The 26750-nt window shown below is 42.6% G+C and overlaps 1 protein-coding gene across 4 annotated transcripts in view; it reads right to left on the bottom strand.

Annotated features, from left to right (window-relative positions):
* The window catches only part of LNPK (lunapark, ER junction formation factor), a 57561-nt gene extending 50427 nt beyond the window's left edge, over window positions 1-7134 (bottom strand). The window contains exon 1 of one of the 4 annotated variants that reach the window (XM_061608407.1): window positions 6568-7134. The gene's annotated coding sequence lies outside the window, so the exon portion shown is untranslated. Of the gene's footprint in view, window positions 1-3819; window positions 3905-6567 lie in introns of those variants that run through there. The other 3 variants (XM_061608405.1, XM_061608404.1, XM_061608406.1) reach the window with 3 other exon arrangements.
* Between the last annotated feature and the right edge of the window lie 19616 nt (window positions 7135-26750).

Raw genomic sequence — 26750 nt, 5'->3', positions numbered from 1 at the left:
AAGAAACCTTAGCTAAGAAATTAAAACTATAAATTGTTGTAAGTTAAGGTGATTTTTCTTTTCTTCTGATGAAGATACCAACATTTCTTCAGATGCCAGAAAACAAAACAAAAATCTGTCATGGGTACTTCAAGGCTATATGTTTTTATAAGCATGGAGGGTAGAAGCTGATGCTACACAATCTTTACCAAAAGAGGTGAAATCAGATCTCTCTCCCTCTCTGGAAAAAAATTAACTGAATGATCATCATCTATCAAACAGAAAGAGCACTTTTCAAAGGAAGATGAAGACGAAACTGAAAGATATATAAAGCCCTATACAGCTTGGGACCAGGATATCTTGTACCCAGTCAATCACTGCGCTCTACAGGAGAGGGCCTCCTGCAGATACTATCTTATTAGGAGGTCCGTTCCACTCAACATAGGAAGTGGACCTTTAGTGCAGTGGCACCTACCCTTTGGAATTTCCTTCCCTTAAATATTAGACAGACACCATCTCCGTTATCTTTTCGCCACCTGCTGAAGACCTTCCTCTTTCAACAAGCCTTTTAAGTAGAGACTTTATCCCAGTCTGCATCTGTGTTGGAACTGCTTTTTAATACGTTTTTAATACATTTTAAAGCTTTTTGAAAAATATGTTTTTAAAGATGTTTTGTTTTAAACATTTTAAAGTCTGTTTTTATGTTTTAGAGTGTTTTTAGTGGTTTTGTTTGTCACCCTGGGCTCCTACTGGGAGGAAGGGTGGGATATAAATCTAATAAATAATAAATAAATAATTATTATTATTTATTATTTATTAAATTTATATACCGCCCGACTAGCAATAGCTCTCTGGGCAGTGAACATAGAAATACAATAACATAGGAAATACAATAAATGACACAATATAATACAAAATAATACAGTCTAAAATCAATACAATAACATTTTTAAAATTAAACCAATTTAAATTAAAATGCTTCAGAGAATAGGAAGGTTTTAACCTGGCGCCAAAGAGAAAGCAGAGTCGGCGCCAGGCGCACTTCCTCGGGGAGACTGTTCCATAGTTCGGGGGCCACCACTGAGAAGGCCCTAGATCTTGTCAGCACCCTCCAGGCCTCCCTATGAGTTGGAACCCGGAGGAGGGCCTTCATAGTAGAACGTAGTGTACGGGCCGGTTCATATCGGAAGAGGCGTTCCGCAAGGTATCGTGGTCCCGCACCATATAAGGCTTTATAGGTTAATACCAACACTTTGAATCTAGCCCGGAAACATATTGGCAGCCAGTGCAAGCGGGCCAGAAGAGGTGTTATATGCTCGGACCACTTGGTCATTGTTAGCAGTCTGGCTGCCGCGTTTTGCACTAGCTGTAGCTTCCAAACTGTCTTCAGAGGTAGCCCTACGTAGAGCGCATTGCAGTAATCCAAACGTGAGGTTACCAGAGCATGTACCACTGATGTAAGGTCCTCTTTACTCAAATAAATACATATATATCTCTTACCTGAAGTTCAGGCTGCAATCCTATGTACACTTACTTATGACTAAGACACACTGAGCCCAGTGGAACTTACTTCCGAGCAAACATGCATAGGATTACATTGGTGAATTATAAATGACACGTCATATATTGTATCCATGATTGTGGACTTGTTACTGCACTCAGGAATCAACAAGTCATCCCAGGTACTAGGATCCAGGATATGTCACCCTGTGTATCACCAGGGCCATTCATGGACCAAGTAGCTACCAAACTCCATGGAGGGGCATTACTAGTTTCACGGAGAAACTGTTTGCCCAGTAATTATCAGTGTTTGCTTATAGAAAGTTCTCAACATTTAATTGGACTGAGTAGAGGTTGGACACAATGGCCTTTCTGGCCCCTTCCAACTCTACTATTCCATGATTCTATTATTCCACTCTGAATACACATGGGCTGGAACGAGCTTTAACTTCCACTTTATTCAGCTCCAAAGCTGGACACTTCCAAAAAAGAAAACCTTAGCATTCAAAAAAGCAATCTTCCTTCATATCTTTGCATGCATGCCAATAGTGCCAAAAAGAAGTTTTTGGATTCTGCTCTTTGCATGTACTTGCAGGGTACTTGCAGAACCCTATTATCTGTTCAAGTGAGCCAGTTAGTATGCATGCCTGTTTTGGAAAGATATGAATTCCAAAATGAGAAATGATTTAAATCAATGATTTAAACTGGACTTTTCTCTCAGTGAGTTCTGTTGCCTTGATTTAAAAAGCCATCTATTCTGATACTAGCCTGATTCAGTGCTTTGAGGAAGCTTCCTGATACCCTTGGGTCCTTCTAGCCCAGTTTTATCATTTCCATCTCTCTCACTGGAGATGGTAGGGGCTGATCCAGAGATCTTCTGCATGCAAAGTTGATGCTCTACCACAGAGTGATGCCCCTCATGTCACAATACACAGCCTCCAAGCAACGGACTGCCTCCTTGAGAAGGAACAGATCACAACATAATCCTAACCATGTCCACTCTAAAGTATGTCCCACTGAATTCAATGGGGCTTACTCCTCTGTAAGTAGGGTTAGGATTGGTGAAATATTTCCACTCCTCCTGCATTTAATCAATGGACACTGCTAAAACTTCAACCAATCATCTCTTTCCCCATAAAGACTTTCCCACTGCTGTCACTGCTACTACACCAGAGAAGGAGAAAGTCCTGTCTCAGTGTTCCCCACTTGGTCATCACAGACAGAACACATGTCCAACCATTTACAATTAAGAACTTTAGACACCACTGAGATAACAGAGGTGTGTTCTCTAGAGCAGGGGTGGGGAACCTTGTGCCTGAGGGCAAATGCGGCCCTGAGGCCTCTTTATCTGGCCCTTGGGACTCTCTCCAGACTACCCTGCTCATCGGCCCTGCTTCACACCTCCTTGAGTGTTTTAGCCTGGATGGACTGTGTCCATAAACTCTAAAAATGCCTCTTGCTTGCCAGGATGGAGGACAGAGAGCAGGGTGTGAGTGTGTATGTAGAAACTAGCCTAGTGCATGAAGGTAAAATTTATATTCACTGCTACGCTCACTTTCATCTCTGGTCCCACCCACATTGGCATGTGGACTCCTTGCTCAGAAGGTTGCTCAGAACATTCTTTTTCTTCAGCACCGACATCATTGTCAAAACCAGCACTATATTGGCTAGGCCACTGAGAAGGACTGTTTTAACTGGTAATTTTTTAGGGAAAAATTAGTAGACTGCACCCGTGTGATATTTTGAAAGCCAAGGGCCATATGCCTTGCTAACTTCCCCATTAATCCAACCCTGGTCAAAATAGCTTGACCTCCAGCAAGGGCGGGGGGGGACATTCAAGTGCAGAGCCAAGCAGAAATACTCTTGATCAGAGATAGCCAACACAACACCCTCAAGACACTGTTGGACTATATCATCATTCTTGTCCACTGTCCAAGCTGTCAGGTGCTAATAGGATCTGAGGTCAACAACATCTGGAAGACACCACTTTGGCTACCCAAAGGTAGCCATTAATGCTGCTACACTAACGTAGGGCCAAACTGCACTGATGCTCAGTCATGCAAAGTTTCTACCTTAGTTGGCGGGGCATGTGAGAAAAGCCCACACTATACATTTAAAGCACATTTACACCATTTTAACCAGTCATGGCTTCCCCCAGAGAGTCCTGGCAACTGTAAGGCAGAAAAAATCAGGTTTCTTATTTATAAAATGTAGCCATGGAAGCTGCAAACTAAAGCAGAAAACAGAGACAGAAGAATCCCTTGCACTGTTTACCCACCATAAACTGCTGTCCTTCCCAAGCTGCTTTCTGCCCTGCAAGGATTAAAAAACCCCAGATACCTGCATCTTTTTGCCCTGTGCAGTAAAAAGCAGCTGAGGGGCAGTGGAGGTGGTTTTTTGCATATCCAGCAGCCTGTTATCTTCAGGTTGTAACACTTTCAATGTTTATTTCATCATCGGGGAACGTTCCTTGTGAGGTCAGGAATAGTTTGGGATGCTGAACAAAATATTTTACCAGTATTTAAATCACTACCAAACCACAACTACCGCAAATACATATCTGTGCAAAATTACATAATTACTCCAAAAATATAGAAATGTTGAAGCTGAGAAATGACTAATGCAAATAAACAAAGACTAAAGAAAAAGAAAACGACACATTTAAGCTACTCTGAAATGTTAAACTCCAGGGCTGATAAATACTGCCTGGCCTAGTTTCCAAAGACACAACAGATACTATAGTCACAAACTGAAAATTAATAAGCTATCTTAAAGGAAATATTAATCACATAGAGGGTGACCAAGAAACAAAATGGTGGGGACTGTTTGGGGACTGGACAGTGGAGAAGGAAGAGTAGGGCAATGGTGACATCCTCATCATACCTTTAAAGCACTCTTACACCACTTTAACAGTCATGGCTTCCCCCAAAGAATCCTGGGAACTATAGTTTGTTAGGAGTGCTGGAAACTGTAGCTCTGTGGATAACTTACAGTTGCCAGGGCACTCTGGGGGAAGCCATGACTGTTAAAATGGCATAAATGTGATTTAAATGTACAGTGTGGGCTTTTCTCACATGACCCACCAGCTGACGTAGTAAGTCCAAATGGAGCTTCCCCTTCCTACCATAAGGCACCTGTCTTTGCCCCAGGGTTGTGGAGTCGGAAGCAATTTTGGGTGGAGTCGGCGTCGGTAGAAATGTACCGACTCCAACTCCTTCATAAATGGCAAATGTATATTAACTAGTAATAACAAATTTACTGTAGTAAAATGGTAGCACAAGGCATTTCATCACCACCACGTGAATCCAGAGCTTCGAAAAGTTACTTTTTTGAACTACAACTCCCATCAGCCCAATCCCTGGGGCTGATGGGAGTTGTAGTTTAAAAAAGTACAGTAGGGCCCAGCTTATATGGCAGGTTAGGGACCAGGTCCCTGCCATAAAGCGGAAATCGCTCTGAAGCGGAACCCATAGACTATAATGGGGCCGTTGCGCGAAAATGATGTGCAAATGTCACAAAATGGGCTTTAAAAAGTGGAATTTCCCACCGCCGCATTAGCGGAACGCCGGAATGCGAAGCGCCGGTAAGTGGGGCCCTACTGTAACTTTTACAAGCTCTGGATTCACATGGTGGTGATGAAATGCCTTGTGCTACCATTTTACTACAGTAAATTTGTTATTACTAGTTAATAAACATTTGCCATTTATGAAGGAGTCGGAGTCGGACAGTAGAAAAATAGGAGTCGGAGTCATCTGGCGTACCGACTCCACAGCCCTGCTTTCCCCACCACCACACACAAAGAATCAAACAAAAGTTAGTTGGTGTATCAGTGCCAATGCACACTGTTAAAGTCAGTTACAGTAGGGCCCCGCTTTAAGGCGTTCTGCTGATGCAGCGCCTTTCATTTTCAATATTAAAGGGTTTTTTTTCCCTTTTGCGATGTTTTGCGCCGTTTTCACGCGACGCGGCCCATTAAAGTCAATGGGGTTCCGCTTTACGGCGGGGGTCCAAAACAGAACCCACCGTATAAGCGGGGCCCTACTGTACTGATGCTAATAATAATAATTTATTTATTTCGGTCGTTGACCAGCAGAGTTACTGATGTTTCATACTTGACAAAAGATAAGCCTAAGGTATGGTATTCCCTTCAAATCAGCCCCAAAGTCAGACAAGTTGAACCTCACTCTAATGCTTAGTTTCCAGAATGAGGACTAGAGCACATAAAATGAAAAAGAGGAGCATGCTTTTCCATAATCAGGCCCTTTCTTCCACATCTTTCTTCCTCTTGCTCCATCAACTTTACACAACACAAATAAGTTACAGAACACCCAACATCGTTTTAAGTATAACAGAAGAGTGCAAGGGTGCACGTGGGCACACACACACAATCACTAATCCCATTAGAATCACCTTTAAAAGGTGGGGAGAAAGTAGAATGATGGCCCATTAAAAGCATCCAAAAGGAACAGTAGCATTGGTCACGTTGCTGTTTTGGAGTTTAAAATGTGATCACGGAGGAGGCCTCATCCAGGCTCCAAGGCCTAGAACGTATGATTAAAAACCATGCCTATACGCATGTTCAGAGTACCTGACATCCCCTTTCCTCTCTAAATTACTAGCGGTGCAATCCTAACCACGCCTACTCAGATTTAAGTCCTATTGAGTTCAATGAGGCTTGTTTAGGATTGCTGGCTAATCAATCCCTAGTGCAGGGAAACACTGCTCCCACGTATTTAGGATTAAAGAGCAGGGCAGTCGGAGGGTGGGGAGTACATACACTCTGGCTCCCTGGCTGACGAGCTCCAATCTCTCTTAGTAAGAAACAAGCAGTAGGTGTGATGGGTATATAGATACGCTGCCTGATATAAACAAGTTAATCGAGGCGAACTCAGGCAAAGCTAACTGAACTAAGTCAATGCAGTAGCCTCACTTGTTTTCTTTTTCATTGAACTTAAAAAAGGCCGCTGTCAATTATTACTTTCGACATTCCCATACGAACTGCCTCGTCTCTCCAACTTTGGATGACTACAGACATAATACACACGAACACATCTCCGTCTCTCTCTGTCCCTCCGTTCAAACACGCACCTTCCTCGCCCCTCTGGGGCTTTTTCCCGCCTTACTTTAGCCGCGCCGCTCCCTGCTCGGAGGAGGAGAACGGGGCTTCTTGCTTCAAAGCCTACTCCGTCCACCTTCCTCTACGTCTCTCAATTCCAGGAACAATACGCAGACACTGGCAACGCATGCAGGGTGGCCATCTTGGAAAAGGGCGGGCGGGCGAGATAGACGATCATTTGTGGCGGAAACCAGCGTCGCGTGTAGCGCGGCCATCTTGGTACAGGGCAAGTTAGGCCGGCATTCGTTACTTTCAAGCGCTGCCCCGCCTCCTGGCGGGCATCTTCCAATATCTGTGGTTAGAAGCGGTCGTAATGCGCAACCTGCCTTAGGTATTCAGTTCCTTTAGTCAACGACGGGTGTGTGTGTTTCTTTGTTTAAAATGCACACCCGGCTCCTGCGGCCAGACTGAAGCTGCTTTTGGGAGGGAGTTTTGTTTCTGACCACCGAAAGCAGGAGCTTGATTCTGAGCGAGCGGAGGAACCAAGCTAAAACAGATAAATCCTTTGTGCTAGGCTTGGAAGAAGGGTAGCGCTCTCTATTACTTTGGGAGGGGTAACAGCCACGAGAGAGTAGACGGCTGTCCCACCCATCCACTGCTTGTCAGACATCTAGTTCAGGCTCCTCCCCTTGCCGGAGCTTGACTTGGGGCGGGAAGAAGCAGGTTTACCAGGGGCATTATTGGTTTTTGTGCGGAAATTTTGAGATCCAAATGCAGACAGAAGGAGAGGAAGGACTGTTGTCTAAAGGCGCTTTTATTGCTGAGTAGTAACTAGAGGGGGATGAGGAAACTGCGTGCTTTCCAAGCAAAACGCTTCTTCTTTGGAACAGGGTTAGGCAATGGAAAGTGAACCCTTATTACCGGGCAATGCTTTTAAGGTTATTAATTAATCAGTTTCCTAAAGTAGTCATTATTTCATCCTCAAAGCAGAGTTTATTGTGTTAGAAACAATGAGAAATGTGTTCCCTACTAGGGTGCAAGACTGAAATAATAGGATTTAGTCAGTGCACCATTCATGTTTAGTACTTGTTGCCATGAGAACTGGTAATGAATAATGTACAATATAACGGCTATTTTGTTTATCGATTAAGGGCACATCCCACAGGTGTTCTTGCTGCTCTCTGCAACTGTTATTACATATTGCTAAAAGCTCTTCCCTCCCCCACAGTTGTATTCATTTTATCTGCAATAGCTCCTGGTGTTAGTAGACTGACCACAACAGTTCCCTTTTCCTTAAAATGTATATAGTCTCATAACTGATCACTCAGTTATGTTTGAAGAATAGCTGCAATATTTACTATTGTGAAGACTTTTGTGCATGCATGTGAAAAAGAAGCAGTGTACTTATCTGGAGCCTTAGGCCCCATCTGCACTATTCATTTAAAGCAATATCATACCACTTTAAACAGTCATGGTTTCCTCAAAGAATCCTGGGAAACGTAGTTTGTTAAAGGTGCTAAGAGTACTTAGCAGACCCCTAATCACCTCACAGAGCTACAATTCTCAGAGTTGTCTGGAAGAGGAACTGACTGTTAAACCACTCTGAATTGTAACCGTGAAGGGAATAGGGGTCTCCTACAACTCTCAGCACCTTTCACAAACTACAGTTCCCAGGATTCTTTGGGGGAACCCAACTAATAACAGCCCTCAGTACCCTTAATGAATTACAGTTCCCAGGATTCTTTGGGGAATGCCATGATTGTTTACAGTGGTATAATACTGCTTTAAATGTATAGTGCAGATGTACGCACAATTTCAAAAAATGCCATCTGAACATCTTGCAGTCCTTTGGTTTGAAGCTGACATGGTAACCTGGCAGGACATGATTATTTGCTGATAATGGATTGCTTTGCTTATTTCCCAAAGGTAGGTATATCTGAAGATATAACACTATTAATGGAGATTAGATCCATACTTGTCCTTCACGAGATCCAGAAGCAGTTGGCAATGGATCTCATACGTGTAAGTTAAGAATATTTGCAATTTTGCAAAAAATTGGGATTTCTGCCAGTTAGCTAAATATGGACTGGAAATGTGGGGAGAAGTAGGAGCAGCCTTGCACTTTGGCTACTCCGTGGTAGGGTGTGTATATTCAGATTAGAAGAAAAGAGAAAGAGGGTTGGTTGTGAGTGGAAACTGGAATGATATCAGTTCTGATGATGATAAACAATTACTCTGATTCGGATATTCCTTGCTATGGGGCTCCTATAACTGCCCTAGTTTCTCTACTCATAGAGAACTTTCCTCCAGTTCTTTTTCTTTCAGGAAATGAATATGCTTACCAGAAGCCATAGATTGTATGGCATAGAGCATTAGATATAGTGAGAAAACCTATTTTGGAATAGTGGGCATTAGCCTATCACAATAACTGATAATGTTTAAGAGTGATAAAGCTAAGGTGAACTTTAAGCATACATCTGAACTAAACAGATTTTAGCTTTATCCTATGGGCTTGCAAGGACTGTGAAGATTATGCAGTTGCAGGCTTTCATCAACAGTGGTTAAAGGTCTCATTTTTATCATCAGTGTGGATGAATATAGACAGCCATTTATCAACTGGTAACTTACCACAATGTGCATGTAAGGCTGTCACCTGTATTAGCCTGCCACACATTTTGAAGATAATTTTACCACATAGTGATGCCTAATCAAAAATTCAGTGAATCAAGGGAGTGGTAAAATTCTCCTCACCATTTGGCAGGATGTTGCAGACATTACACCTGAACTCTTAATCAGTGATAGGGGTCAGATCCTACGGTGGCAGCAACTGCCCACACACTATAAATAATCCAGTAGTGGTTAGACACTGTGTGAACAGGATAGAAGCAATTTAACTGAAGTTTTGATTCTATGAATATTAAAACATACTGCCTTGCAATACGCCTACAAGATATTTTATATCCCCACCCCAGAAGTTCTCTTTTTCAAGAGTTCAGGTGAGGTTGGAAAAGGGTGAAGGGAAAAGTATTCTTTCACTGTTTCCAGTCTCTCCTGAGGCCTTCCCCTGCGGTGCTAAACAGCACTAGAAGGCTGAAGTTTGGGACGACTGCCAGTTCTGAACATCAGCATTTATTGTTATATTTGGGGAAGGGTTGCACTGGCTCTACAGAGTGAGAGAAGCAAAATATGTCCTTCCTCCCCCCTTTCATTCCTCTTGCAATATTCCCATACAGTATAAGAAGGGAGTTTTTACATCTCACAGTATCATCCCCTACCCACCATAATCACTCCCTCCAAGATACTCGCTGCAAGATGTTACAAGCTTGAGCAGACTATTTTCCTCTCTCTTGCACTCCTTTTTTCCCCAGCTGACACCTTTAACTGCTCTCAGCCATAGGCTAAGTTGATAGATACATGTAACAATATTCTGGGGTTCAGATCATCACATGTAAACCCTCACATTAGGGGGAACATGGGTGTGCTACCAAGCCCCACCCCCTCTGGGGCACCGTCTTCATCTGGTTTCCAGCTCTTCATGAGTTTCTGGGTGAAGATTTGAAACAGTGACCCACTTGTGGAGGCTCCCCATGTGATTTAATACTCTGCCTTAGACCCCTTTTTTTAACCCCGGGGCTGGAAGTGAAAACCATCCATAGAAAACAGTGGAGAAATTCAGGATTTTAGTGTGAATGTGATTGTGTAACAGTGTGTGCCACCCTCTCCCCCCCCCAATAGTTTGTAATAGGACATCTACACCTGGGGGAAATGCATAGTTCTTCCACTCCATTTTTTAAAAAGTGCTAGATTTTCTGAGCTCTGGGGGAAAACAGAAGCTGAACGGCAAAAACATGGGAGGAGGATGGTTTGATCACAATGTCATGCAGACATCTCATAAAAAGCAAGTGAATAAAGCATTGCATAAAAAGCAAGTAAATAAAACATGTGGAAGCAGACTCACTTGTTATGGAAATTCTTGAATGATGTCTCTGCGAAATTACTGTATGCCATTGTATTCTGTGTTGTCCTCTTGTCTTTTCTAAGACCTGGTTTATGGCTATTTTCTGGACTAAATGCAACTGCAGCACAAGCCTATCCAGTGTGCAACTGCAGCACAAGCCTATCCAGTTTTGACATAGCTGGTGGGAGGAGTGGACCATGACGGGAACTGGTGATGCAGTTAGTGATGTCAGCCTTTCAGCATTGCTAAAATGCATATTAAAATAGTTCAAATGACCCTATACCTATAGCGTTATTAAATGGCAACAGTAACATAAGGATGTTCCAGTAAGCTTCCAACTTGTGGAAGGCAACAGGCTAAAGTAGGGAGCCTTGGGTATCCATGGAGGCTTCCCACACATTTTAGAAACCTGCATAATCTCAAATATACAGGGAGCCTCTACAGATACAAAAGTCCCCCCTGCTTCAGACCGTCACTTTTCATGAGTGGGAAGGCAATGAAAACATCAGCAGAGGGGTGGGTAGTGTGTTCATCTGCATTTCCTCCCCCCTACATATTTATTGTCACCATTTAGTAACACCTAAAGAGCAGGCCGTCTGAGAGGCCCAGGGCACTTCCAACTTTCAAGGCCCCTACCTACCTATAATAAAACATTAAAAATGGCAGCACACAAAAACAAAATAAGACACCCAAAAAGAGTGAGTTGTTTGTTTATGTAATCAGCTGATCGAGGGGGCATATTCATCATGATCTAATATTGTGACATCAGAACCAATGCATTTTATTAATATTCATGAGCATTTTAAACTATAATATGACAAAATCTATATTGGTTAACAAAAATTATGTTTTCTACCAAAGCATATCTCTTACTTGCTTAAATTGCTGAGAGAATGTCACATTTTGGTCTGCTGCCCATAAAAAGAAGTTATGAAACTATCAAATGCCAAAACATTAACAAAAGTGAGGCCCCCCTTTGAGCTTGAGGGCCAGGCCAATTGGCCTCCCCCACTGGCCCTGCTGAAAAGGACTTGTGTGTCTTCAAAAGTGTTTGTTTATACAGCATGAACATTTCAGCACAAGTTCTAGCCTTTAACAAGTTCAAAGTAAATTTAGGGTTGTAACAGCCCGCAGATTATGGGCAACCAAAGTGGCTTTCCCAAAGAGAAAGGACACAAACTATAAGCTCAAAGTGCACCAGGAAAAAGTATCTTGGGGCAATAAGCCAAGTTGAAGGGCTTCAGGATGTGGCGAAACTGCAGAAGAGGAGGAAGGGTGTTGGCAGTGTTAGAATAAGCAAACTTGCATGTTCCCTTTAAGGGATATTTGGGAAATATCCCATGTACCTGTTTACCATGATGTAAATTCCTAATGGGTGGGGTTAGTTACCTGGCTTCCTCCTCTTTTGTCCTGGATATTAGCTGATTCCTGCATATCTGCCATTGCCACTACTTTTTACCTCTGGGAGAGGCAGCATGGAAGATGCTCTTCTGAGAGCATCATTACCAAAGACTAATGGACTCCTTTCATTTAAGATAGAGCCTATGTTTCCTGAACATATGAAAGGTTGTGAGTAAACATTATTTATCTTTTTACCTAAGAGGATTGTGTCTGCTATTATTAGTGCCTAGGGAAAGGTGGGCTGGTTTCACTCTCACTTCCACTGCTTGCTTTTATATCTCTGCTAAGACATAGGACCACAAAACTGTACCTATTTCATTTTTAAAATTATCAAACAGGCAGCACCGGACTCTGCCAGCAGAAGTTCCTCTCCCTGGCACTGCCATGGCACTTCTGGGAAACTCTGGCACAAGACTGGCACAAGTGGAGCCAGTGGAAGGTCCGAAAAAGGGGTGTTTGGGGTGGAATCGAAAGGAGAGTTATGCCGCATCCTGAGCCCATTCAGCTCAGTCCTGCAGCCCTCTGTCCTGGCAGCCAATATGCTGGGAGAAGGGGTGGAAGAAGGAAACATGCATTTCATTTCCTTCCGCCATGTCCTGCCTGCACAGCCAGCATCCTCCCCTCCCAGCAGCTCCTGAACAGTTGGATTCAACTGCTGGATATTTATTGGACCTCATCCCGTGGCTGGAAGTGACAGCTCCTTCCGCTGGCTCTGTCCCGCCAGCCTTCTCTGAGTTGGATTGCATCCTTAAACATGCTTTACCAGAAATCAGAACAGCTGTATTATTATTATTAGTAGTAGTAGTAGTATTGACTGTTTTATATTTATATTAATTGAAATATAATTTAAATTTAAAAAGAACAGAAGGAATAAAAAGGGAGGTGGAGTCGCACTATATGTTAAAAATATATATCCCTGCACAGAAATTCTGGAAGATGAGCTCGGTAGCTCCACCGAGAGTATCTGGATTAAAATTAATGGGGCAAGTAATAAAAGGAATGTGGTGCTTGGGGTCTATTGCCGACCACCCAATCAAGGAGAAGTCAAGAATGTAACTTTTGAAAAGCAAATTGCCAATGTTTCGAGGAGACATGATGTAGTAGTAATGGGGGACTTCAATTATCCCAATATCTGTTGGGAGACAAATTCTGCCAAACACGGCCCTTTCAAGAAATATCTGACTTGTGTTGTAGATAACGTCCTCTCCTACAGAAAGTGGAAGAAGCAACCAGAGGATCAGCTGTCCTGGACTTGATTCTAACCAATAGAGATGATTTGGTGGATGAAGTGGCAGTTAGGGGAACTATGGGAAAAAGTGACCACACCGTACTTGAATTCTTGATTTTAACAGAAGCAAAAGCTGAGAGTAGCCAGGAAAGCTGATTTTGATAAACTCAGAACAATTGTAAGTACAGTTCCATGGCAAGCGACTCTGATGAGAAAAGGAGTCCAAGATGGGTGGGAGTTTCTAAAAAAGGAAATTCTAAAAGCGCATTGGCAAGCAATTCTAACCAGGAAAAAAGGGGGGAAACAGCAGAAGAAGCCAATGTGGCTTCACAAAAAGCTTAGATGTGACCTGAAAACAAAAAAGGACACAAAAAAGTGTTGCGCTGTGTGTAGTTGTGTTGCTTAATTTTGTTTAAAAGCAGTATCACAGCAGCAGAGAGTAACAGCAGATGTTGAAATGCGAGTGTGCCAGCGTGTGCGTGCGTTTGCCTAAGAAAGCAGGCTTTTACCCTGCATCAGCATCACTGAGACTGGACACTTAGTAAAATAAGAAAAGCTACTTTATTTAGAGAAATACACAGTAGATAGAAAAAGGCAAACCTAGTTCTAACTAACTAGATAAGTTGGAGGCATAACACTCAGGTGTGGGAGTCAGCCCCATGCTCGGAGAGAGAGAGGAGACAAAGGGAGTCTCTCCTGGTCAGCCGGAGGTCAAAGGAATGGAAAGGGCAGAAGGAGGAGGGGCAGGTAAGCTTCCCTAAAGGCGTCACAGTCTAGCGACAGAAGAAAGTCAGTCAGAGCATCACAGGTAAAAGGTAAACAAAGCCTAGCCATCTGGAGGACCCTAGCCCTATCTTCCCTCTTGCCCCACTTCCAACACCCCTTCTCAACGAGTGTTTGGTTCAGTCCACGAGATTCGTCTTGTCTCGCAGCTTGCAATGTCTTGACTTTGCCCAACGCCTTTCGTCAGAGCGTCTGCAGTCATGTCTTCCGTTGGACAATACTCCATCTTGAGTAGTCCCCTGTGGTAGGTGGGTGCTTCACGTATATATACTTGGTGTGTGAACTCACCCCTTCTGACTCCAAGAGTCTGTTGCATCCTTGCTTGCTTCCCAGTCCCTTTTGGTTGGCGAGATGGTTCTTCAGCACAGGTGTCCCACTGCTACCACCACATCTGGCTTGGTAACAGTACTCATATGAAGGCTTTTCTTTAGCCTGCAGCTTTCCTTACTTGAGGAAGCTTGGTTGGTGTCCAAGTTTCATTTTGGTGTAGAGATTCCAGCTCTTCTTTGGCTGGATGCCTCCACCTCTCAGATTCGGATTTGGGTAAGGCATCAATCTCTTTCCAGGTCTCTGATTCTGGAAGTTCATCTCTCATGAGGTAAGCAAGTCTCTCTGGTGGTACACCTCTGTTGGTGCGTTCAGAGCGTCTGCACTGCGGCTGCCCCTTCTGGCTCTGATGCCTGTTCTGGCTCTGTTGCCCCTTCTGGTTCAGACTCCTCACCTTCCTCTGCAGGTATATTGTTATACCTTCTGTGGTGGAAGAATAACTCAGCTTCTTCCATTTTGCTGTCATCTGTTTGGTGTGGCGCCCCTTCTGGTTGGTGAACGCAGTTTCTTTCATCAAAATAGACAGCTCTGCATACTTCAGCTTTGCCAGTTTGGGGATCTACTACTCTGTATCCCTTTTTCATTGGAGAATATCCAATAAAAATCACTTCCCTGGCAGTGTTGTCAAGTTTGGATCTCTTTTCCTTTGGGATGTGCACAAAGGCCTTGCACCCAAATACACGAAGGTGTGACGTACTTGGTACCCTGTCATGCCACAGTTCAAATGGTGTTTTGTTGGTTGCAGATGCAGGAAGTCGGTTCTGCAGGTAAGTGGCAGTAACTGCAGCTTCTCCCCAGTACTCCTTTGGTAAATGTGCATCTTCCAACAAGGAATTAATCATTTGTCCAAGAGTCCAGTTCATGTGTGCTGCAACCCCATTTTGCTCTGGGATGGACACAACTGTAGTCTGGTGCTCTATGCCTTCCTCAAGGAGAAAGTCTTGCATAGCCCAAGAGACGTATTCCTTTGCATTATCAGTTCTTATGATCTGTGGCTTTCTGCCAAATTTGTTGGACATAATCCTAACATAGTCCTTCAGTTTTTGAAGTACTTGACCTTTCTCCCTTATCAGATACATGGTAGTATATCTGAAGTAGTCATCTGTAAAAGTCAGCATGTATAAGTTTCCACCTTGGGAGGGCATTCTCATTGGCCCACATAGATCTGTGTGAATTAACTCTAGAGGCTTTTTGGTTTTCCTCTCACTTTTCTTAGGAAATTTTGGTCTCACACTTTTAGTTTTAATACAGCACTCGCAAGTCTGTGTACTATTGTACTATCTCACTTTGAAGCCTCTTGCTAAATTCTCTTTTTCAAGAGTGGCAACTCTTGTTAAGCTGGCATGACCCATCCTTCTATGCCAGGTATGCATTGAGAATAATTGGTTTCCTTGACCACATTGGCTTGCATAGCTTCCAAGCAATCAAGAATTAAAAGTCCATCTTTCACTTTTGCAGTGCAACTTATTACTCCTTTACTTTGAACATGACAAAATTCTCCACTAATATGAAATTCGCCTCCAAATTTTAATATTCTGGTGACACTGATTAGATTGTCCTTAAAGTCTGGAACATAAAGAGAGTCCTTCAATTCTATCTTTCTTTTCTCATGTCCCACTTTACACAATAATTCCACTGTCCCTTTTCCTTCAGAGAAAATTTCCTCTCCAGACGCTGTCAGTATCTTTTGGCTGTGATTTTCAAAACTTTTAAACAGCTTCTATCATTTATCACATGTGATGTGGATCCTGAGTCAATTAAAAATCTGCTTTTATCTTGCTTGGATAAGACACATAGCTAAAATCCTCTGGTGAAGACATCCTTTGTCTTTGTTTAAAGTTAAAGTCAGTTTGCCTGGGGGCCTCTCTCACCTCAGCCAGCCTCTGTTTGAAGTCAGGCCTTTCTCTCGTCTGTCCCCTATCGCAATTTCTTTGAAAATGGTTTTGAGAGCCACATAGGAAACACAGATCCAGCCTGTCTCCTCTCCTTTGTGGATTGAGGTGACTCATTCTTTTGTCCCTTTCTTGTCTGCCTCTAGCAAGGTTTGCTTCCTGTTGTTCTGACACAGCCTCCAGTTCCCACCTTTCTTTAAAATCTTAATCTTTCAAGTACGATATAAGTTGACTTAATCTTTGTTCAGAATTAATTTATTATCCTGATTAAGAGAGCTTAAAAGCAAAGCCTTTTTCATATCCTCTTCTAAACATTTTCCACATCTTTCCAGTCTAGCAAGAAGGCTTGTAAAATTCTCTAAGTGTTTACTTAGACTGCCCCTTTCATTAGTTTCTTTCAGAGAAAACAACTCCTTGTGGCTTTTTGTCTTTTTGTCATAGACTCCCTGCAGTTTTTCATAAAATTCCTTTACAGTGTTGCAGCCTGTACAAACATTCAGAGCTTCATCTGATAGAGCAGATATAAGCAGAGATTTTACTTTTGCATTCTTACGTGTCCATGCAGCCTTCGCGTTTGCATCCTCAGCCGAGGGTTCAGGATCAGTCAGTATTCCTTCCAACTCTTCTCCTTCAAGCAGGGCTCTGAATCTTAAATCCCATAGTTCGAAGTTATCCTTTTCAAGCCTTGGAACACGTCTCTCCAGCAAAGTTACTTCAGTCATCTTTTCTATCTCTGTTCTGCTTTTCTTTCTAACGTAAAGTCTCCCTTGTAAATTACATACAAGCACTTTTAGCTTTACCTACAACTTGCATTCAACTTAGTAGGCTGGGCCCTTGTTGCGCTGTGTGTAGTTGTGTTGCTTAATTTCGTTTAAAAGCACCACCACAGCAGCAGAGAGTAACAGCAGATGTTGAAATGCGAGTGTGCCAGCATGTGCGTGCGTTTGCCTAAGAAAGCAGGCTTTTACCCTGCAACAGCATCACTGAGACTGGAGACTTAGTAAAATAAGAAAAGCTACTTTATTTAGAGAAATACATAGTAGATAGAAAAGGCATACCTAGTTCTAACTAGCTAAGTTGGAGGCATAACTCCCAGGTGTAGGAGTCAGCCCCATGCTGGGAGAGAGAGCAGAGACAAAAGGGAGTCTCCTCTCTCCTTTGTCCTCTGGCTGACCAGGAGAGAGGAGACTCCCTTTTGTCTCTGCTCTCTCTCCGAGCATGGGGCTGACTCCTACACCTCAAGGAATACCTAATCACTTTGAACGAGTTCAAATTGACAGGGCCCGATAAACTGCATCCTAGTGTATTGAAGGAACTGGCTGAAGAACTCTCAGAACTGCTGTCTATCATCTTTGTGAAATCATGGAGGACTGGTGAAGTGCCAGATGACTGAAGGAGAGCTAATGTTGTCCCTATCTTCAAAAAGGGCAAAAAGGAGGAACCAGGGAACTACAGACCAGTCAGCCTAACATCAATCCCTGGAAAAACTGGAGCAGATTATAAAGCAGTCAATCTGTAAGCCCCTTGAAAGCAATGCAGTGATTACTAGGAGCCAACATGGATTTATGAAGAACAAATCCTGCCAAACTAATCTTAACTCGTTTTTTGATCGGGTAGCCTCCCTTGTAGACTGTGGGAATGCTGTGGACATAATATATCTTGACTTCAGCAAAGCTTTTGACAAAGTGCCCCATGATATTCTGATTAGCAAACTAGCTAAATTTGGGCTGGATGGAACAACTATCATCACAGTTGGCTCCAGAATCATACTCAAAGAGTGCTTATCAATGGTTCCTTATCAAACTGAGCAGAAGTAACGAGTGGGGTAGCACAGGGCTTGGTCCTGGGCCCAGTGCTCTTCAACATTTTTATTAATAACTTGGATGAGGAGGTACAGAGCACGGTTATCAAATTTGCAGATGATACAAAATTGGAGGGCACAGCTAATACCATGGAAGACAGAAACAAAATTCAAAGGGACCTTGATAGGCTGAAGCATTGGGCTGAAAACAACAGAATGAAATTCAATGCAAAGTTCTATACTTAGGAAAAAGAAACCAAATGCACAGTTATAAGATGGGGGATACTTGGCTCAGCAATACAACATGTGAGAAGGATCTTGGAATTGTCGTTGATCACAAGCTGAATATGAGCCAACAGTGCAATGTGGCTGCAAAAAAGGCAAATGCTATATTAGGCTACATTAACAGAAGTATAATTTCCAAATCACATGAAGTATTAGTTCCCGTCTATTCAGCACTGGTTAGGCCTCATCTTGAATACTGTGTCCAGTTCTGGTCTCCACAGTTCAAGAAGGATGCAGACAAACTGGAACGGGTTCAGAGGAGGGCAACAAAGATGATCAGGGGACTGGAAACAAAGTCCTATGAGGAGAGACTGAAAGAACTGGGCATGTTTAGCCTGGAGAAGAGAAGACTGTGCGGGAAATATAATAGCACTTTTCAAGTACATATTTATTTATTTATTACATTTATATACCGCCCCATAGCCGAAGGTCTCTGGGCAGTTTACAGCAATTAAAAACATTAAAAACAAATATACAAATACAAAAAACAATTTAATTTTTTTTAAAAAATAAAGAAACAATTTAAAAACACATGCTAAAATGCCTGGGAGAAGAGGAAAGTCTTGACCTGGTGCCGAAAAGATAAAAGTGTTGGCATCAGGCACACCTCGTCAGTTTGTCACACAATGGAGGGCTGGGATCTTTTCTCGATCGTCCCAGCGTGCAGGACACGGAATAATGGGCTCAAGTTGCAGGAAGCCAGATTTTGACTGAACATCAGGAAAAACTTCCCAACTGTTAGAGCCATACGACAAGGGAACCAATTACCTAGAGAGGTAGTGGGCTCTCCGACACTGGAGGCATTCAGGAGGCAGCTGGACCGCCATCTGTCGGGAATGCTTTGATTTGGATTCCTACATTGAGCAGGGGTTGGACTTGATGGCCTTATAGGCTCCTTCCAACTCTACTATTCTATGATCCTTCCTTACAGACCTTCTCAGGTGTTAAGATCAGCAAAGGGGGTCTTCTTGATAGTTCCACAACCCTCAGGGTGCCCCAGGGTGGCCAGTCTCTGTGCCAACTCCTAAGTTGTGGAATTCCCTCCCCACAGAGGCGCACCTGGCACCTTTGCTGTACAATTTTTGGCAAATGCTAAAGACATACCTCTTTACCCTGGTCTTTGGCACTTCATATGTATGTTTTCAGGGCCCACCCTACTCTTGTGAATGTAATTTCTTTTAATTGCAATGGTAAACCACCTCTGAATATCGCTTACCATGAAAACCCTATTCATAGGGTCGCCATAAGTCGGAATCGACTTGAAGGCAGTCCATTTCATTATTATTTTTTCAATACTGAATTTTAGATTGCTGTAATCCGCCCTGCAACCTGTTGGTGAAGGGTGGGCTATTATTATTATTATTATTATTATTATTATACCAAATAATTGGGTGTTACAAATTCTTTTCGTAATATACTTATTTTTAAGCCAAAATTTGACACCGTCAGCTGGTCTAGAGGATATACAAGTGATCCAGCTCTCAGAAAGCAAGCAAACAGGAAAAGGGTATGGCAGTATGGCAGAGGAGATATAGGGAGGAAGAGACAAAGACAAAGAGGGCTCTGCAGCTGTGTGCTTTGACCATATGCTGTGAAGGGCTCCATAGCAGCTTGATTAGAAGGGAAGTGGCCTGATAGCTGGTGGCTGAAGGGGCGTGGCCTGATAGCTGCTGAGTGCAATTAGGAGCAGCTGTGTGTGCTGGGAGTTTCATTCTATTTCCTGTCTCTTAACTGAGCAGAGCAGAGGGAGCTTTGTCAGCTGATTCAGATATACATGCAAGCCAGCTTTCAGAGAGTGAGTGAACAGGGAGAGCTAACAGGAGTTTGGCAGAGGAGTTCAGCGGGGGAGGTCAAAGGGGAAGTCCCTAAAAAAAACTTGTTTTTTTTGTACAGCACAGTACATACCAGTGGGACTGTCCTGTTTACCCTGAAGGAGGACAGGACAAAGCACAGATCATTCTAATTCAAATAGAAAGAAAAGGTAGTAGAGACTATGGACGGGAAGGACACTACAGTGGTGGTGACCTGTAAGGTGTGTGTAATGTTTGTTTTCTTGCCTGAGAACAATATGGCGTACACAAGCAAAAAGTGTAAGCTGGTGGCGCTGGTGGAAGAAAAAGTAAGGGGCCTGGAATGGCAGGTGGCCACAATAAAGAGTATAAGAGAAGACAAAGAGTCCTTAGATAGAACACTGGAACAACAACAGCAAAGAGAAGTACAGGAGGTGGAAGAACAACAGCACGTTGAAGCATAAGAGGAGACTGTTGTGGAGAGCAACAACTAAATGGAGGAAACTCCATGGAAAAGGGTGACAGGAGCAAAAGAGCTAGAAGACACCCTTCACTGGTAGACTATGGAACTGCTTTCAGGCACTTGAGGATGAGATGAGAGGACAGCCTGCAGGGTGAGAGGGCAGTGAAGAAGGCCCACTTCTTTGCCTCCATTGCATCCTCAAGTAGCCATCTCGTGGAGCTTGTTCATATTGTCAGGGGTCATTTTCAGAGAAAAGCATTGGATGATTGCCTTTTGGTCCCCTGGCAGATGTGCTGTGGGGTGCTGCAGGGTACCATCTTGTCCCCAATGCTGTTTAACATCAATATGAAGCCCTTGGGAGTGGTCATTGGGAGATTTGGGGCAAGGTGTCAGCAGTATGCTGATGATACCCAGCTTTATTTCTGTGCAACATCTGAATCGGGAGAGGCCATGCAAGTCCTGGACCAGTGCCTGGACTCTGTGGTGAGCTGGATGAGGGCCAATAAACTGAGTCTGAATCCTTGCAAGATGAAGGCACTGTGGGTTGGTGGGTTCCCGAGTTCAGAAAATTGGTCAATTGCTTGCTTTGGATGGGGTCATACTCCCTCTGAAAGAGAAGGTCTGTAGTCTGGGGGTGCTCCTGGATCCATCTTTGTCGCTAGAGGCCCAGGTGACCTCAGGAGCTAGGAGTGCCTTTTACCAGCTTCGGCTGGTAAGACAACTGCGGCCATTTCTGGACTGGGATAGCCTGACCATTGTCCATACAGTGGTAATGTCCAGGCTGGATTACTGTAAAGTGCTCTATGTGGGGCTGCTCTTGAGATTGGTCTGGAAGCTGCAGCTGGTGCAAAATGCGGCGTTGCAGTTGCTCACTGGGACAGGGTATCACATGTCACCCTGCTGCTGAAAGAATTGCACTGGCTGCCCATTATCTACTGGGCCAAGTTCAAGGTTCTAGTTTTGGTGTACAAAGCCCTATGCAGCTTGGGACCAGAATAGCTGAAAGATCAGCTTTCCCCTTATATACCCAGTCAACCACTGTGCTCTGCAGATGAGAGCCTCCTGCAGATATCATCTTATTGGGATGTTCATTCCGCACAACATAAGAAGTGGACCTTTAGCATAATGGCACCTACCCTTTGGAATTCCCTCCCCTTAAATATTAGACAGGTACCATCTCTGTTATATTTTTGATGCTTGCTGAAGACCTTCCTCTTTCAACAAGCCTTTTAATTTGAGACCTTATCCCAGTCTGCATCTGTGTTGGAATTGCTTTTTAAGATGTTTTTAAAGCTTTTTAAAAATATATGTTTTTAAAGATGCTTTGTTTTAATATATTTTAAAGTCTGTTCTTGAGATGTTTGAAAGTGTTTTTAGTGTTTTGTTTGCTGCTCTAGGCTACTTCTGGGAGGAAGGGCAGGATATAAATTTAATTAACAACAGCAACAACAACAAATGCTGGTTCATGCAGTAAACAGATTTCACTGGCTGTATAGTCCATGCAAATGGTCAGGAGACCACTGGAGGCTCAAGTCAACTTATGTGGCTTTGTGACAGGGATAGCTAGTGTGGCGTCCTCCAGGTGTTAAACTCCAACTCCTATCACCCTTGGCCCGCTACCCCTGATTTACACATATTAGATGCACTGTAGTGAGCTTATCAGAGCAATTAATATCCTATAACCCTATCAGGAGTTACGTTCTGCACAATGTCAGAATTGGGTCTTTAATATGGTGGCCCCAACCCTTTTGAACTTACCCCCACTGCATTGCAAACAGGTGCCTTCTTGGTTGTCTTTTCGGTGCATTCTAAAGATGTTCCTCTCAAGAAGCCGCCTAAAATCTTTATCCCAGTTGGTATCTTCCTCCGATTTGAATTGATTTTATGTATGTGCTGTTGTTGTTTAAAACTGTTTCTAATTATAATTTTTTAAAATTCTGTTTATATATGCAATTGTTTTATCTCTTTTTATATATGTAACTGTTTCATATTTATATTTGGACAATTTATATACTGCTTGTATTTAAACAATACTTGCCTAAGTGGTTTGCAACATATGTTAAAACATCTTAAATAAACAACAAATACAAAGAATAGCAGGGAATTTCTGCACAATTAACAACTAAACAGCATCCTCATTAGTAACGAAATAAACATTACACATAAAAATCAGCTACAAAAATATAAGGGAATCATATGTGTTATTACATTGTAAATGGCTTTGGGAAGCAATTCATAAATGAAATAAGTGAATAAGTGTGCTCAAGCTAAACTGAGATTTTGCCGTTTCAGTGCAAACTGAAACAATTTCAGTGCAAAGGCTAAAGCATGATATATAACTTACACACAGTGGGTGGAGGTGAGGGGGGGAATGGCTTTGCAGCAGGGGGATGCCTTGCTGAGAGGGGGTGCTCCTATACTTGACTGGTACAGTGAGAGGGTAGTCAGCCTCTCTAGAAATTATCATTATTGTTGTTGTTTAAAAAGGCCCATTTGTTCAAATCGACATCTGCCAGTTGTCACGGCACTTGCACTTGCAACTGATATACTAACTGAGGAAAAAGTCACATTTTCCCAGCAACCAAAAATATTTGTATTTTGAGTGCTGGAAAACTGATGTTCCTGAAACACATGGCATCCTCAAAGAAATGCAAATTTGGTTGTCTCCAAATAAAAAGCTGTTAACAACTGAGCATTTGTTATGCTGTAAATCAATTGAGGCTAAGGCATATTCACTACACAGCAAACTTAATTGGTTGGATCCAGACCTGCAAAAAGAAAGGTTCCTTTCATTTGTGTGAGCCAGATCCGATAGAGGCTCCTGCTTCACGAACTGGACACTCATCATTGGAAGGGAAACAGAATTTTTGCCAATGCCCTCCCCCACACAATTCCACTTTCCCACATCTCCCACCCCTAAATCAGATTTTGAGGGCATAGACAGCTGTATGGGGAGACAGGATCGGCCAAAATAACCTTTCCATCCACTGGAACATCCAGCTTGCAGAGTTCTACTCTGTCTAACTCTGTCTGGATTCAGCCATTAAGCTTTATTTATATATTGCATTTGCATCCCATGTATTTCTCCAAGGAATTCAAGATGGCATACATGGTTTAAGTGTTGTGGCTTCCCTCAAATAACCCTGGGAGTAGATAAGGATGCTGACAATTAAAAATATAAGAAAAGCCTCTGAGATCAGGCCAGAGGTCCATTAGTCCAGCATCCTGTTCTCACAGTGGCCAACCAGATGCCCTTGGGAAGCCCACAAGCAGGACCTGAGCACAAAAAGCACTCCCTCCCCCATGGTTTCCGTCAACTGGTATTCAGAAGCATACTGCCTCAGACTGTGGAAGCAGAGCAGAGCCATTATGGCTAGTAGGATTTGATACCCTAATCCTCCATGAATTTGTCAAATCCTCTTTTAAAGCCATCCAAGTTGGTGGCCATCACAGCCTCCTCTGGGAGCAAGTGCCATAGCTTAACTGTGTACTGTATGAAGAAGTACTTTCGTTTATCTGTCCTGGATCTTCCAGCATTCAGCTTCATTGGATGTCCTCAAGTTCTAGTGTTATGAGAGGGAGAAAAATGTCTCTCTATCCACTCTCTCCATGCCACATTCTACATCCCTCCATTGGGAGAACTGCCCATTTATTCCTACTCTCTGCTTCCTGCTACTTAACCAATTCCTGATTCACAGGAGGACCTTTCCTCTTATTCCATGTCTACTAAGCTTACTCGGGAGTCTTTAGTTGGTACCTTGTTGAGAGCTTTTTGAAAGTCCAAGTACACTAGGTCAACTGGATATATGCTTGTTGACACTGAAAGAACTCCCAATAGGTTGGTGGAGCAAGATTTACCCTCGCAGAAGCCATACTGGCTCTGCTTCAGCAAGGCTTGTTCTTCTATATCCTTGGTTATTTTATCTTTAACAATACTTTCTACCAGTTTTCCCAGAATAGCCAGCCTGTAATTTGGAGGCAGATCTAAGGGAGAAGTTACATATTTTTGTTAGAAGATCAGCTATTTCACATTTGAGATCTGTGAGAACTGTCAGGTGAATGCCATCCAGACCCAGCAATATTCAGTTTTTATTTTGTCTGTTAAACCTAGAACTTCATCTGTTGTCACCACTATCTGCCTCAATTCCTCAGACTCCCTTCCTGCAAAGGTTTGTTCAAGCACAGGGATCTGTCCTATATCCTCCACTGTGAAGACAGATGTAAAAAACTCAATTAGCTTATTTGCAGTCTCTGTCCTGCTTTAGCACACATGGTCTTCCTTGTCATCCAAGGGTCCAACTGCCTCCCTAGACGGTCTCCTGCTTTGAATGTATTTAAATATTTCTTTTGTGGTTGGTTTTCATGTTTTTAGCAATGTACTCCTCACATTCTTTTTTAGCATCCCATATTGTCTTCTTGCATTTCTTTTGCCAGATTTTGTGTTTCTTTTTATTTTCCTCATTCGGACAAGACTTCAATTTTTTGAAGGAAGCCTTTATTGCCTCTGATAGTTTCTTTGACTTTGCTCATTAACCATGCTGACATCCTTTTGGCCCTGGTGATACCTTTTTAAACAGCTCCCAAACATCTTGGAGTGATTTGACCCTCAAAGCCTTGCCTTTCAACTTTCTTTTTACCAATCCCCTCATTTTTGTTAAGTTTCCTTTTTTGAAATCAAACATGTTGGATTTTCTTGGCAATTGGCCATTTACATGTATGTTTAATTTAATAGCACTATGGTCAGGGGGACAATAAAATAACTCCAGTACTAAATTACTCTTGAGGCCTGGTATCACCACCCCCAATGATTCTGTGGAGGAGTCTGCCTCTTTTTGGGTTTCTAGCTTGTTGGATTCAATGTCCTCATTCATGTAGTGTTTTTAGTGCCTTGTTTGCCACCCTGGGCTCCTGCTGGGAGGAAAGGCGGGATACAAATTAATTAAATAAATAAATGTATAGAGCAACATCACCTCCAATGCATCATTCCCTGTCCTTCCGATATAGTTTATATCCCGGGATAACCGTGTCCCACTGGGTTTCCATTATGCTCATTTTATCAATGCTGTCCTCTAAGACCAAGCACTCCAGTTCTACCATCTTGGCTTGGAGACTTCTAGCATTTGCGTATAAACACTTGTATACAGTGTCTCTCTTCAAGTGTCTTTGGCACTTTTGGTTTGGCCTGTGGTACTTTGGCCTTTCTGGATTGCTGTGCTCCTGCATTCACAATGCCCAGTTCTAGGCCTACCCCATTTAAGTTTTTGTCACTCTTTTGTTTTTATCCCAGGGAGGAGATTTCTTCCAAACTGGACCCTCCTCAGGTCCTGTCGGCTTTTACTTCTCAATCAAAAGTTGCTCTGCCACCTTTTTGATTTTAAGCGCCAGCAGTCTGGTTCCATCCCAGTTCAAGTGGAGCCTGTCCCTGATCTCTTCTCCCTGCCATAGAACTCCCATTGCTAGGAGAGTGGGAATGACTATTAAATTAATTGAAATTCATAATGTAGGTATAACTTTAGAGTGACCAGTCTGTGGAAAAAAGCATTATAAAAAAATATAATTGATCCACACTTCTCTGGAACACCAAGCTAGCTCATTTGTTCAGTGAGCAAACACAGAGCTTGATTCCAAATAATTAAAACTTGACAGATGCATTAGAACAAAAATATGTATAGAGAATAAGCAGAAATGTACAAATTGAATGTGTGGCCTCATCCTATGTATTTTTACTTGGGCTGAGTTCTGTGGAACTTACTCCTAAGTATATATCCATAGTATTGCAGCCCTACATTGTTATGTTTGTAGCTCCAGTTTTAATGTTTAAAACTTAGAAACTGGGAGGTATGGGGTCTTTTGTGTATTTGACACAGTTTCGTATAGAACTATGTATCAGTTTGCAAAGTGGTACTTACATGTAATTGTTTTCAGTGAAATAACGTGAACTAGTTCTGATAATAAGATTGTGGCTTTCAACCAAAACAATCAACAGTGTTAGGACCAGAAAGCAGAAATAAGACAAATATTTTTGGCACCATTTCAAAGCCTTCTCAAGGCCAGACATAGACATGTAAAAGTAATAGCAAGAACTACAAAGATTATAAATAATACAAAATTGCAGTTTGTAATTCATACAATCATGTTAAATAGAAGGCTTATAAAGTGATTTCTGTAACAAGATACACATGCAAAATATTGCTACATTTTAGTTAAAAAGAAAAATTAGAATCCAACTTGAATGCACGTTTTAAAAAATTGTTGCTGGCCATTGCTTTGTGTTTAGATTTAGAAAT

This window comes from Rhineura floridana, chromosome 2 (assembly GCF_030035675.1).
Source record: "Rhineura floridana isolate rRhiFlo1 chromosome 2, rRhiFlo1.hap2, whole genome shotgun sequence".
In the NCBI taxonomy this organism is placed as follows: Eukaryota; Metazoa; Chordata; class Lepidosauria; order Squamata; family Rhineuridae; genus Rhineura; species Rhineura floridana.
The sequence above is the reverse complement of the archived record's forward strand: the minus strand, read 5'-3'. Positions and strand labels throughout refer to the sequence as shown.